At 41.9% G+C, this 12,220-nt stretch overlaps 1 protein-coding gene and 1 long non-coding RNA gene across 8 annotated transcripts in view; one reads left to right on the plus strand and one right to left on the minus strand.

Annotated features, from left to right (window-relative positions):
- Positions 1–1,017: 1,017 nt before the first annotated feature.
- On the minus strand, positions 1,018–1,723 carry LOC112081128 (uncharacterized). Its single transcript, XR_002896338.2, has 3 exons — positions 1,651–1,723; positions 1,412–1,486; positions 1,018–1,166 (listed from the first exon to the last, which is right to left on the minus strand). It is a non-coding gene; the product is annotated as an uncharacterized lncRNA (long non-coding RNA).
- Positions 1,724–7,863: 6,140 nt separating this feature from the next.
- The window catches only part of LOC111967650 (monocarboxylate transporter 6), a 31,890-nt gene continuing 27,533 nt past the window's right edge, over positions 7,864–12,220 (plus strand). For 5 of the 7 annotated variants that reach the window (XM_070444828.1, XM_023992851.2, XM_023992853.2 and 2 more), the window contains exon 1: positions 7,865–8,038. The gene's annotated coding sequence lies outside the window, so the exon portion shown is untranslated. Of the gene's footprint in view, positions 8,039–11,791; positions 12,158–12,220 lie in introns of all 7 variants that reach the window. The other 2 variants (XM_070444829.1, XM_023992856.2) reach the window with 2 other exon arrangements.

The following is a 12,220-nucleotide window of genomic DNA, read 5'->3' on the forward strand; positions in this document are numbered from 1 at the left end:
AGATGATGTTTGTACTGGAATTTGTCTGACCTCTGTGTTAGTGCAACGTGTATTTGGTGCATGGTTGGAGAGCAGAGGGAAGGCATGGCTATGTGTTAGGTGTAGATTTCTTGTGTGGAACAGTGGGTCTGCAACTAGAAGTATTCTCTAATCATGCTTTTGTTTTTATGTTGTTTTTGTATCCTGTCATGTCAATTTAACAGTAGGCCTAGCAACAACAAAAAAAGAACTAGCTTAAAGTTAACCTCAAATTAACATTGTTATAATGAAAACTGAACAAAACTGCATACCCCAACCTTGGATTTAGTATCAACTCAAACTAAAACTACACATGCAAAATGAAAAGGATCATTTGAATCCTGGCTCATTCTGCCATAGTTAATCTGTAACACCTGCATGCATTTATAAACATACACACATACCATTTAGACGTACTGAAAATGTCAACTATTACAGTTATTTTAAGTGTATTAATTTATCAACAGTATTAATGTCAAATGTGATTATTGTCAATGGGACTGTGGAGAGTGAAACTTTTTGTCTGATGTCCTTTTGCTTTTATTTATTTATATTTGGAATTTTGTCTACCACGTAGTTTCTTTAAATGTAAAATTTTTAACAAAATCCAGTCTGGTTTTTAATCATAAAAATGTGTCTCTGTGTTTTAAAATGTGTGTGTGTAACTTGTGTTTTGTACAGCTGTCTACTAGCCCCAACGGTTCCACCAAACCCAACGGTTCGCCAAGGTTTACATCGTCTGGCCTTGTGCAATACACTCCTAACCCCCCCGCGTCCGTTCGTACATAAAACATCCTCCATTCAGGCTGGAAAGACATCGGTTTCCTCCTTTTGATTTAATGGGGGGCTGGACTAAAAAACCTGGGAAAATATGTGTACTGTCTAAACATCGCTCATTCAATAGCCAACCATGCTCGAAAGTAAAATAGACCTGTAAATATAACAAATATTTTACAGTATGGGTAGGCTACAGTATTGCTGTGCAATAGGAGCCCGACATCATACCTATTTAATCTCGGAGCAGGCCTGGAAATGCAGGACAATCCACATTATTTCAAAAGAATGGACAGATTCCACAAGACATCCAATGAAACAACAGCTGACATGTCTGATTGTCCATTTCACCAGCACTGCATAAAATATGATTCCTAGGAGAAAAAGAAAATGAGATTGAATAAATATGTAGAAGCATATTTTGTAACAAGAGTGAGTAACGGTCGGTGACATCACATGAACCGCTTATGTGTATTGGTGTGAAGCGAAAGAGATGTCTGCAATGGTAAACTTGGTGATAGTTGGTTTTAATATGGCTGGTACACCAACATCTGTGAGTATACAGTTGTGTTAGGCTCTGTTTCAAAAGGAAGAAATGAGAGGCTGACACTGGTGTTACCTTTGCCGGCAATGGCTGTCTAGTGCTGCCTTCTGTGGTAGTCAGTCTCACTGTTGTTTAAAGGCCCTGTCTTAACTGGGGAGAACAGGAGAGAGATGAGAGGGGAGGAGTTCACAGGATGTAACAGCAGAAATTCTGTGTGTGTGTGTGCGTTTGGCTCCGTTTTAACTAATTAGGAAGGGGAGAATGAGAGGGACAGAGGATTCAGTTAAAACAGCTGAAACGGTGTGTTGTGTTACCTTTGCCTGCATGGCTGTCCAGTGCTGCTGCCTGCGTTTGTCAGTCTCACTGTTGTTCATAGGCTCGGTCCTAACTGGGGAAAGAGATGAGAGGGGCAGAGTTCACAGGATGTAACAGCAGAAAGCGTTGTGTGTGTTCATGAGGAACTGTGACAAAGGAATAGTAAGTATGACCTAACGGTTACTTGTTATCATGAATCCAACTCAATGAAAGGGGTCATACTTGGAACAGAAACAAACTTGATCGTTGTTAAACATCGTTATTAGCCCATATATGCGGTATTACTAATAGGCTGTCAACTAAGTCACATGAGTAAGGATTAGCCTATGTAATGATGCACTATTAAACACTGAAGACATAACTTCCTTTTATTAAATATTGATCATCTTTTCTCTCTATCCTGAAATTTAAAAAACGCATCTCATTGGTCCGAACCATGCAAATGGCCTCATTGAAGGACAACACTACAAAGCTCAGGTGTTGTGGAGCGTTCCACACAAGGCTCCGTTCCAGATGAAAAAGTAAAAAAGCTGACCCCCCCCCGGAAAATGTAGGACGCGGAGTAAAGGAGGGGTATACTATAACTGAATAAAAGGGGTAATTTGGGGTTAAGGGAAACAATGGCCATGTAAGCATTTTTTGTCTAAAAACACAGAAGAAATGTGTATAGTAACACTGAAAACACACCTATACATGACAAGAAAGTATGTAAACCTATACTTGATGTGAAGTTTATGCTCATCGTTCATCTTCTCCCTCAGTGCTGCTCGGATGAATTTGGGGGGTATATCTGGAAACTTGTTTTGCACAGTTTCTAGAAATCCAAATCGGGTCAAAAGTAAAACATTTTATGAGTTAATACATGGGTTTTGCCACTGGAAATCACTTTCTAGTGGTGCATTAGGATCTAAATGTTTCCCATGCCAATTATCAGTTTGACTTTTCCCTCATCAAGGGCCGGCTTTGCTGAAGTCCCTTTATTGGCATTTCCAATTTTTGGAGATAATCTATGGGTAGCAATCACCTGTCTCCAAACACAGCCACAGCCAGGTCTTTAACCATGGTTGTGCTTGGAGGTGCCACCTCTACCGCAGGCCTGCAGCATGGCATTACTTATGCCCAAAGGGGTAATCCCCTCTGCCGATGGTCCTGGCTGTATAAATGTTAACATAATCATACACTAATATCTTAGCACTGTTCAACGTTGAAAGATGACAAATACAATTTCTGAATGGCTAATTAAGCACTTACCTTTGTAAGTGGTTGGGCAGTGACCTGAGAGGGTGGAGGCTGGGGCACAGCTTCAAGTTTTAGAAGCAAGGCTATTCATGAGATTGAAAAACAGAAACAAATAAACCAATTCAATAATTTGTAAGGAGTGAGAGACAGACAGAAGAGAGAGACATTCAGATGATTCCTTAATAACAATACAAACATGCCTATAGCAATACATACCTCTCTGCAGAGACATGTTCAGGATTTTCAGTTCCTGGTTTTGGACCTTCAACTGTTTCACCTCTTTTTTTAAGAGCCTTAATATCCTCTTCCTCCTCTTCCTTAGCCTTATTTTCCCTTTCTGTGATCTTCTCCGTAAGGAGAAGATCCTTTGTCCCGTCAGCAACCCTAATCAGTCAAAAGTTTAATGTGAGAAAATAGAAGCTCCTAGATATTGAGAGAGCAATTGAATTATTACATTTAAGTATCTGCATAAGAATAAAAACTCTTTGCCTACCTTTCTCGTCTTTGCCGGATTGGTTTCAGTGCTGAGGAGAGTGTATGAGCTCTTGGTCGGTGTTTGCCTTTTGCGTTTGGCTTCCTCGTCCTTCCTTTGACTCTTAGGTGCCTCTAGTTTGAGCAATTTCCTCATCAATTTGTCTTTGTGCTCTATAAAAGTGGGAGTTGATAGACAGCAACAATTAGGCAAAAATTACTTAAGCATTGCAATAATATAAGAGACACCAGTTTAACATATCCATGCAAACATTAGAGACAGACGTGAGAGAGAACCAATGTCACGAAACCTACCACTTGTTTCAATCACTTTGGCAGGAGAACTCTCGTCCTCCACACAACATCCACTATATCCCCAGGTGGAACTCCTCTTTGAGTATTTTGTTGTGAGGCAATATCAAAATTGGGTGGCTCCTCCTGCCACTCTATTAGCATGGAGTAATCATTACAACGGGGGCGGTAGGTAGACTGGCGGGTAGGAGCATTGGGCCAGTAACCGAAGGATTGCTGGATCGAATCCCTGAGCTGACATGTAAAAATCTGTCGTTCTGCCCCTGATCAAGGCAGTTAACCCATTGTTCACCGGGTGCCGATTGTAACGGTCCTGACCTGTTTTATGTTGTTTTGTATGTGTTTAGGTCAGGCATGTGTTTTGGGTGGGCAGTCTATGTTATCTGTTTCTATGTTGGTTGTGGTTGCCTGGTATGGCTCTTAATTAGAGGCAGGTGTTTTGCGTTCTCCTCTAATTAAGAGTCATATTTAGGTAGGGTGTTCTCACTGTTTGTTTGTGGGTGATTGTCTCCTGTGTCGTCAATGTATGTACCATACGGGACTGTTTGGCTGTTCGTTCGTTTTGATGTAGTCTGTTCCTGTCCGTGAGTTCTACGTTTAGTTAGTTTAATTCATGTTCAGGTTTCGTCTACGTCGTTTTTCTGTTTTGTAATTTTGTAAGTGTTTGTTTTCGTGTTGCCATCGTTTCAATAAAGAGATGGCTTATTTCCCTAATGCTGCGTATTGGTCCACTGATCCTTCTCTCCTCTCCTCATCTGAGGAGGAGGAGGACAACAGCCCTTACACCGATGACGTGGATGTCAATTAAGGCAGCCCTCTGCACCTCTCTGCTTCAGCTTAACTTAACTGTATACACTTTTTTTTTTACATTGTATTTATTTATTCAGAGTGTATATCAATGAAGGTGTTTCTTAAACTGGCAGCATGATATATAAATGCATTATTACATTGACTGAACTGTGGGCCTACTGAAACCATTATCAATTGTGTTGGTATCTATCAAATTAAAAAAGTATATACTATATTTATTGCATATGAACATTGTAATTTATTACATTTCTCATCTGCTGAGTTTAAATGTCTGATATTGCACTATATTTCAAAAGTCTATTTTCTCTGTTGTTACAATATACTGTATCTCAAATACTGTAGGAATATCAAAATCCTGCAGTTTTTGGTTCTGCAAGATTGCTGCAGGAATGTACTTGGCCCTGCAGTTATTGCCATATCCTATACGAATATCAAAATCCTGCAGGGTTTGGTCCTGCATGATACCTGCAGGAATATTCATGTTTGTGCAGGACTTTCAACATTTTTGCATGACAAGTCATACTTCCGCAGGAGTCCTGCAGGAGCATCAGGGACTTTTCCTGCAGGATTTTGTCAATCCAACAGGATTCCTGCAGGACACCTGCACAATTCCATCACAAAAGGTTGAATTCCTGCAGGATTCATGTAGGACTTTTTTGTAAGGAGCCAGTGTTATTGGCACTCGTTAGATTTTTATGCAAATATAAAAAAATGCGGCATGCATTTTCAGACAGTTCCAACATTCCAAATCATACAGGAAATGAGGGTTTTTTTGTTATCAAAAAAAGTGAACTGTTTGATAAAAGTTAGATAATTCCCAATAATATGCTGCGCGCAAATCCTATAATCTCCCATTACATCTGAATTTAGTGAGAAATGTACACATGGTTGATAAATAAAGCCCCTGGACTCTATGCTATCACCTGAACTCTGGTGAAGTTGTGGTCCAAATTGTTGAGAACTAACGGGTTCCCCTCTATGGAGGACCAAACCTGTCATAATTAGAAATAAATGATTAAGTTAATAAATCCACATATACAGTACATTTGGAAAGTATTCAAGGTGAAACTTCGCTCCCAGTCTGAGGTCCTGAGTGCTCTGGAGCAGGTTTTCATCAAGGATCTCTCTGTACTTTGCTCCGCTCATCTTTCCTTCGATCCTGTCTAGACTCGCCTTCCCTGCCACTGAAAGACATCCCCACAGCATGATGCTGCCACCGCCATGCTTCACCGTAGGGATGGTGCCAGGTTTCCTCCAGACGTGACTCTTAGCATTCAGGCCAAAGAGTTCAATCTTGGTTTCATCAGACCAGAGAATCTTGTTTCTCATGGTCTGAGAGTCTTTTAGGTGCCTTTTGGCAAATTCCAAGCGGGCTGTCATGTGCCTTTTACTGAGGAGTGGCTTCCGTCTGGCCACTCTACCATAAAGGCCTGATTGGTGGAGTGCTGCAGAGATGGTTGTCCTTCCCATCTCCACAGAGGAACTCTGAAGCTCTGTCAGAGTGACCATCGGGTTCTTGGTCACCTCCCTGACCAAGGCCCTTCTCCCCTGATTGCTCAGTTTGGCCAGGTGGCCAGCTCTAGGAAGAGTCTTAGTGGTTCCAAACTTCTTCAATTTAAGAATGATGGAGGTCACTGTGTTCTTGGGAACCTTCAATGCTGCAGACATTTGTTGGTACCCTTCCCCAGATCTGTGCCTCAATACAATCCTGTCTCAGAGCTCTATGAACAATTCCTTCGCCCTCTTGGCTTGGTTTTTGCTCTGACATGTACTGTCAACTGTGGGACCTTATAGAGACAGGTGTGTGCCTTTCCAAATCATTGTAGGATGTCATTGTACATAAACATTTGTTCTTAACTGACTTGCCTATTTAAATAAAGTTTTAAAAAATCAAATAAAAAATCAATTCCAATCATTTGAATTTACCACAGGTTGACTCCAATCAAGTTGTAGAAACATCTCAAGTATGATCAATGGAAACACGATGCACTTGAGCTCAGTTTCGAGTGTCATAGCAAAGGGTCTGAATACTTATGTAAATAAGGTTTTTCACTTTTCACCTTGTCAATATGGGGTATTGTGTGTAGATTGATGAGGAAAACAATTGATTTAATCGATTTTGGAATAAGGCTGTAACGTAAAAAATKTTGAAAAAGTCAAGGGGTCTGAATACTTTCCAAATGCACTGTAAATAGAAACGTTTATAGATCAATAAATGCACACATAAATAAATGAAATACAAAAATAGTGACCAAAGTTCATTCCTGTTTCTCCACATATTTGTATGTATTAAATTATTGATCTATGTATCATCTAAATATTCACACTTTCATTCATATATATATTTATTAATGTATTTCTTCCTCTGATTTGATAATGTGGGGGTGTCAATCAAACATCTGTGGGTGGTAAGCATGCACACCATTGGTTGCACCATTGGTTGATCAATGTTTTGATCAACCAATGTCTTGCAACGTCTTGCTTTTGCCTGGCTCTGATGGTCCAAAAAGAGAGATGTACAACCCGTAGATAGCTACATTAGCCCAGTTTTTCTGGCAAGTAGTATGGCTGCAATCTTGGGTCAGCTAGCTGCTACAAGGGACAGAGAGGTGAACCCATACATGTTTTACAATTTGGAGGAAGTTGCCTAACGACTTCACCAGAGTTCAGGTGATAACAGAGACTCCTGATGCAGCACAACATAGAAAATTGGCCTCTGGGCCACCATAATCACAGTTTTTCAAATGGTCATTCAGTACAGTACTGTTTCAAAACTGAACGCACCCCAGGCAAATGCACCGTGGCATTGATCAACCAATGGTGTGTTAGATACCACCCACATACGTTTGTTTGACACCCCTTCATTATCATATTTGAGGAAGAAATACAGAAATAATATAAATGAATAAAATTAAAGTGGGATTAACTATTTAAATAATTATGTACCCTATGTATGTTTGCATCATTTATCCATGTATTAATTAATATTTTTATGCGTGCATCTATTTATGTATCTATTTATTTATATATTTGTATATTTATGTGTGCATTTATTCAACTATTTCTAACTATGGCAGGTTTCATCCTTCATAGAAGCGGCTTGTACAGTAATGCCAAATCGGATAAACTGTGTTGGCCATTCCTGAGCATGTAATGTAACGGTATACTGGTAAATATGACTGCTAGTACAGCTCAGAGAAAATAAACCGTCCATCATACAAGGAAGTACGCCTCACATTGCAATTTCTTTGACCACTCTATTTTTTTAAATGTCATAATCAAGCAGATTTTTCTACCCCTCATGTCCACGACAGATTGGTCTGGATTGACAGTACCAACGGACAAAAATGTGACTGTTCGTAATGCAAGCTGTGATAAACATAACCGCATCAAGGCTCTTACATCCTGGTCTCCTCCCACCCCACCGAGAACGCGATATTGTTGCTCCAAGGCAGAGGCTAGGAGTTTCAGTTGGTTTGTGTATGATGTGGTAGAAAGGGTAAAAATGGTCGAAGCGAAGTAATGGCGGTCAGAAATAATACTTAACCTCAAAAGGTAAGAAACTTGCACTATGGGTGGCTTGCCAACGTGTTTATGTGTAAGGTATACAAGCCTTTCTAGCCGACCGAAAACAATAGGCTAATTGTGTTGCTTTCCTATTATGTCAGTGTTTTTATTATGAGACTGGACATAAATTAAACTAAATGTAACCTATGTATTTTTGACGGGAAGTAGGCTATTTGAGCCAAGAAGATAATCTTCAACAATAATAACAGACAGTAGACTATAGGGCAGGCAAACTGTTTTCACACCGCCGTAGATGCGGGTCGACGAGTTGTGATCTCGAGCGTTGTGCTGTTGCTGTACATTTGATTCAAAATAGCCGCTCTGTAATTTGGAGTTCGCATACGGTCAATGGTTTGGATGGATCGAGGTCTAGGTCTTTCTTGACCCAGATAGATTTTGATCTCCTACAGTTAAGATTCCTAATATCAAATAGATTGATATTGGCATGCCACGTGGATATGCTACTAGAGCGCCAAAGGGACCAGAAAACCAATTGCTACTGAAAATTGAATTGGATGTTGATGCACAAATTGGACCATGCCACCACAGTCTTTGAAGATTGGCCAACTACTCACACATTTAAGTTTTAGAATGGGATGAATGACAGCTGCGTTACATGCTTCTCATTCTGTCATGAATGTGCGCCTAAATGCAAATTATAGGCAATGTTTGGAGATATTTAAGGCTAATTACGCACAGTCGCAATGTGAATTTGTGCCACTAAACAAAGATTAAGTCCATACATCTTCACTGGAAAAGGTCTTGCACAGTAGGCCATTCATTCGAATTTGTAGACTTTCTCAAGCACATGCAAATATGTGCCATATATCCTACTCCCTTCCCCCTTCATGAACAGTCAACAATAGGGGAATTCTATGGGATTATAGTCAAATCAAAATTGATTGGTTGCATACACATGGTTAGCAGATGTTAATGCGAGTGTAGCGAAATGCTTGTGCTTCTTGTTCTGACAGTGCAGTACTATCCAACAAGTAATCTAACAGTTCCCCAACAACTACCTAATACACACAAATCTAAAAGGGTGAATGAGAATATGTACAAATACATATATGGATGAGCGATGGCTGAGCGGCATAGGCAAGTGTAGTAGATTATATAAAATACAGTATATACATAATGTAAGATATGTAAACATTTATTAAAGTGGCATTATTTAAAGGGACTAGTGATCCATTTATTAAATTGGCCAGTGATTGGGTCTCAATCTAGGCAGCAGCCTCTCCTAGTGATTGCTGTTTAGCAGTCTGATGGCCTCTACCTTTGATGCACCTGTACTGACATCGCCTTTTGGATGATAGCTGTGTGAACAGGCAGTGGCTCGGGTGGTTGTTGTCCTTGATGATCTTTTTGGCCTTCCTGTGACATCGGGTGCTGTAGGTGTCATGGAAGGCAGGTAGTTTGCCCCTGTAATGCGTTGTGCAGACCGCACCACCCTCTGGAGAGCCTTGCGGTTGAGAGCGGTGCAGTTGCCGTGATACAGCCTGACAGGATGCTCTCGATTGTGCATCTTTATTTTTTTACCGTTATTTAACTAGGCAAGTCAGTTAAGAACAAATTCTTATTTTCAATGATGGCCTAGGAACAGTGGGTTAACTGCCTTGTTCAGGGACAGAACAACAGAATTTTACCTTGTCAGCTTGGGGATTTGATCTTGCAACCTTTCTGTTACTAGTCCAACGCTCTAACCACTAGGCTACCTGCCGCCCCATCTGTAAAAGTTGGTCAGGGTTTTGGGTGACGAGCCAAATTTCTTCAACCTCCTGATGTTGAAGAGGCGCTGTCGCTGTTGCGCCTTCTTCACAACACTGTCTTTGTGGGTGGACCATTTAAGTTTGTCTGTGATGTGTACGCAGAGGAACTTAATACTTTCCACCTTCTCCACTGCTGTCCCTTTGATGTGGATAGTGGGGTGCTCCCTCTGCTGTTTCCTGAAGTCCATGATCATCTCCTTTGTTTTGTTGACGTTGAGTGAGAGGTTGTTTTCCTGACACCACACTCCGAGTGCCCTCACCTCTTCCCTGTAGGCTGTCTCGTTGTTGTTGTTAATCAAGCCTACTACTGTTGTGTCGTCTGCAAACTTGATGATTTAATTGAAGGTGTGCATGGCCACGCAGTCGTGGGTGAACAGGGAATACAGGAGGGGGCTGAGCATGCACCCTTGTGTTGTTTCCTACCTTCACCACCTAGGGGTGGCCCGTCAGAAAGTCCAGGACCCAATTGCACAGGGAGGGGTTGAGACCCAGGGCCTCCAGCTTGATTATGAGCTTGGAGGGTACTATGGTGTTGAATGCTGAACTGTAGTCAATAAACAGCCTTCTTACATATGTATTCCTCTTGTCCAGATGGGATAGAGCAGTGTGATGGTGATTGCATTGTCTGTGGACCTGTTGGGGCGGTATGCAAACTGAAGTGGGTCTAGAGTGGCCGGTAAGGTGGAGGTGATATGATCCTTGACTAGTCTCTCAAAGCACTTGATGATGACAGAAGTGAGTGCTACGGGGCGGTAGTCATTTAGTTCAGTAATCTTTGCCTTCTTGGGTACCGGAACAATGGTGGACATCTTAAAGCATGTGGGGACAGCGGACTGGGATAGGGAGCGATTGAATATGTCCATAAACACACCAGCCAGCTGGTCTGCGCATGCTCTGAGGACGCGGCTAGGGATGCCGTCTGGGACAGCAGCCTTGCGAGGGTTAACATGGTTAAATGTTTTACTCACGTCGGCCACGGAGAAGGAGGGGGGGGAGCAGTCCTTGTTGGTGAGCCACGACGGTGGCACTGTATTATCCTCAAAGCGGGTAAAGAAGGTGTTTAGTTTGTCTGAAAGTGTGACATCGGTATCCGTGACGTGGCTGGTTTTCTTTATGTAGTCCGTGATTTCCTGCCACATACGCCTCGTGTCTGAGCCGTTGAATTTCGACTACACTTTGTCCCTGTACCGGCTTTTCGCTTGTTTGATTGCCTTGCTGAGGGAATAACTACACTGTTTATATTCAGCCATATTCCCAGACCTCTTTCCATGGTTAAAAGCGGTGGTTTGCGCTTTTCAGTTTTGTGTGAATGCTGCCATCCATCCATGGTTTTAATAGTTACAGTGGGTACAACTTCTCCAATGCACTTCCTTATAAACTCACTCACCATGTCAGCGTATAGATTGATGTTGTTCTCTGAGGCTGACCAAAACATATCCCAGTTCGCGTGATCAAAACAATCTTGAAGTGTGGATTCCGATTGGTCAGACCAGCGTTGAATGGTTCTAGTCACTGGTACATCCTGTTTGAGTTTCTGTTTATAAGATTTGCCGAAGGGAGGGTGGGGGAGGCCTTTGTATGCATCGCGGAAGTTAGAGTAGCAGTGATCGAGTGTATTACCCCCACGCGTAGTGCAATCAATATGCTGATAGAATTTAGGTAGCCTTGTTCTCAAATTTGCTTTGTTAAAATCCCCAGCTACAATAAATGCAGCCTCAGGATATATGGTTTCCAGTTTACATTGTCCAGTGAAGTTCCTTGAGGGCCGTCTTGGTATCTGCTTGAGGGGTAATGTACACAGCTGTGCCGATAACTGACGAGATTTCTCTTGGGAGGAAATATGGCCGACATTTGATTGTAAGGAATTCTAGGTCGGGTGAGCAGAAGGACTTGAGTTCCTGTATGTTGTTATGATTACACCATGAGTCGTTAGTCATTAAGCATACACCCCCGCCCTTCCTCTTCCCAGAGAGGTGTTTATTTCTGTCGGCGTGATGCATGGAGAATCCCGCTGGCTGAACCGATTCTGACGACATATCCCGAGAGAGCCATGTTTCTGTGAAACAGAGAATGTTACAATCGCTGATGTCTGTCTGGAAGGCAACCGTTGCTCGAATTTCGTCTACCTTGATATCAAGAGACTGGACATTGGCGAGTAGTATACTCGGAAGTCGGAAGAGGTGGGCGATGTGCATGTCTACGGAGCCTGACAAGGCCGCTCCGTCTGCTCCTTCTGCGGTGCTGTTTTGGGTCGGCTTCTGGGATTAGATCCATTGGGTGGTGGTCCAAACAGAGGATCCGCTTTGGGAAAGTCGTATTCCTGGTCGTAATGATGGTAAGTTGATGTCGCTCTTATATCCAATTGTTCTTCCCGGCTGTAGGTAGTAAGACTTAAGAT

This window comes from Salvelinus sp. IW2-2015, linkage group LG8, assembly GCF_002910315.2.
Source record: "Salvelinus sp. IW2-2015 linkage group LG8, ASM291031v2, whole genome shotgun sequence".
NCBI classification, from domain to species: domain Eukaryota; kingdom Metazoa; phylum Chordata; class Actinopteri; order Salmoniformes; family Salmonidae; genus Salvelinus; species Salvelinus sp. IW2-2015.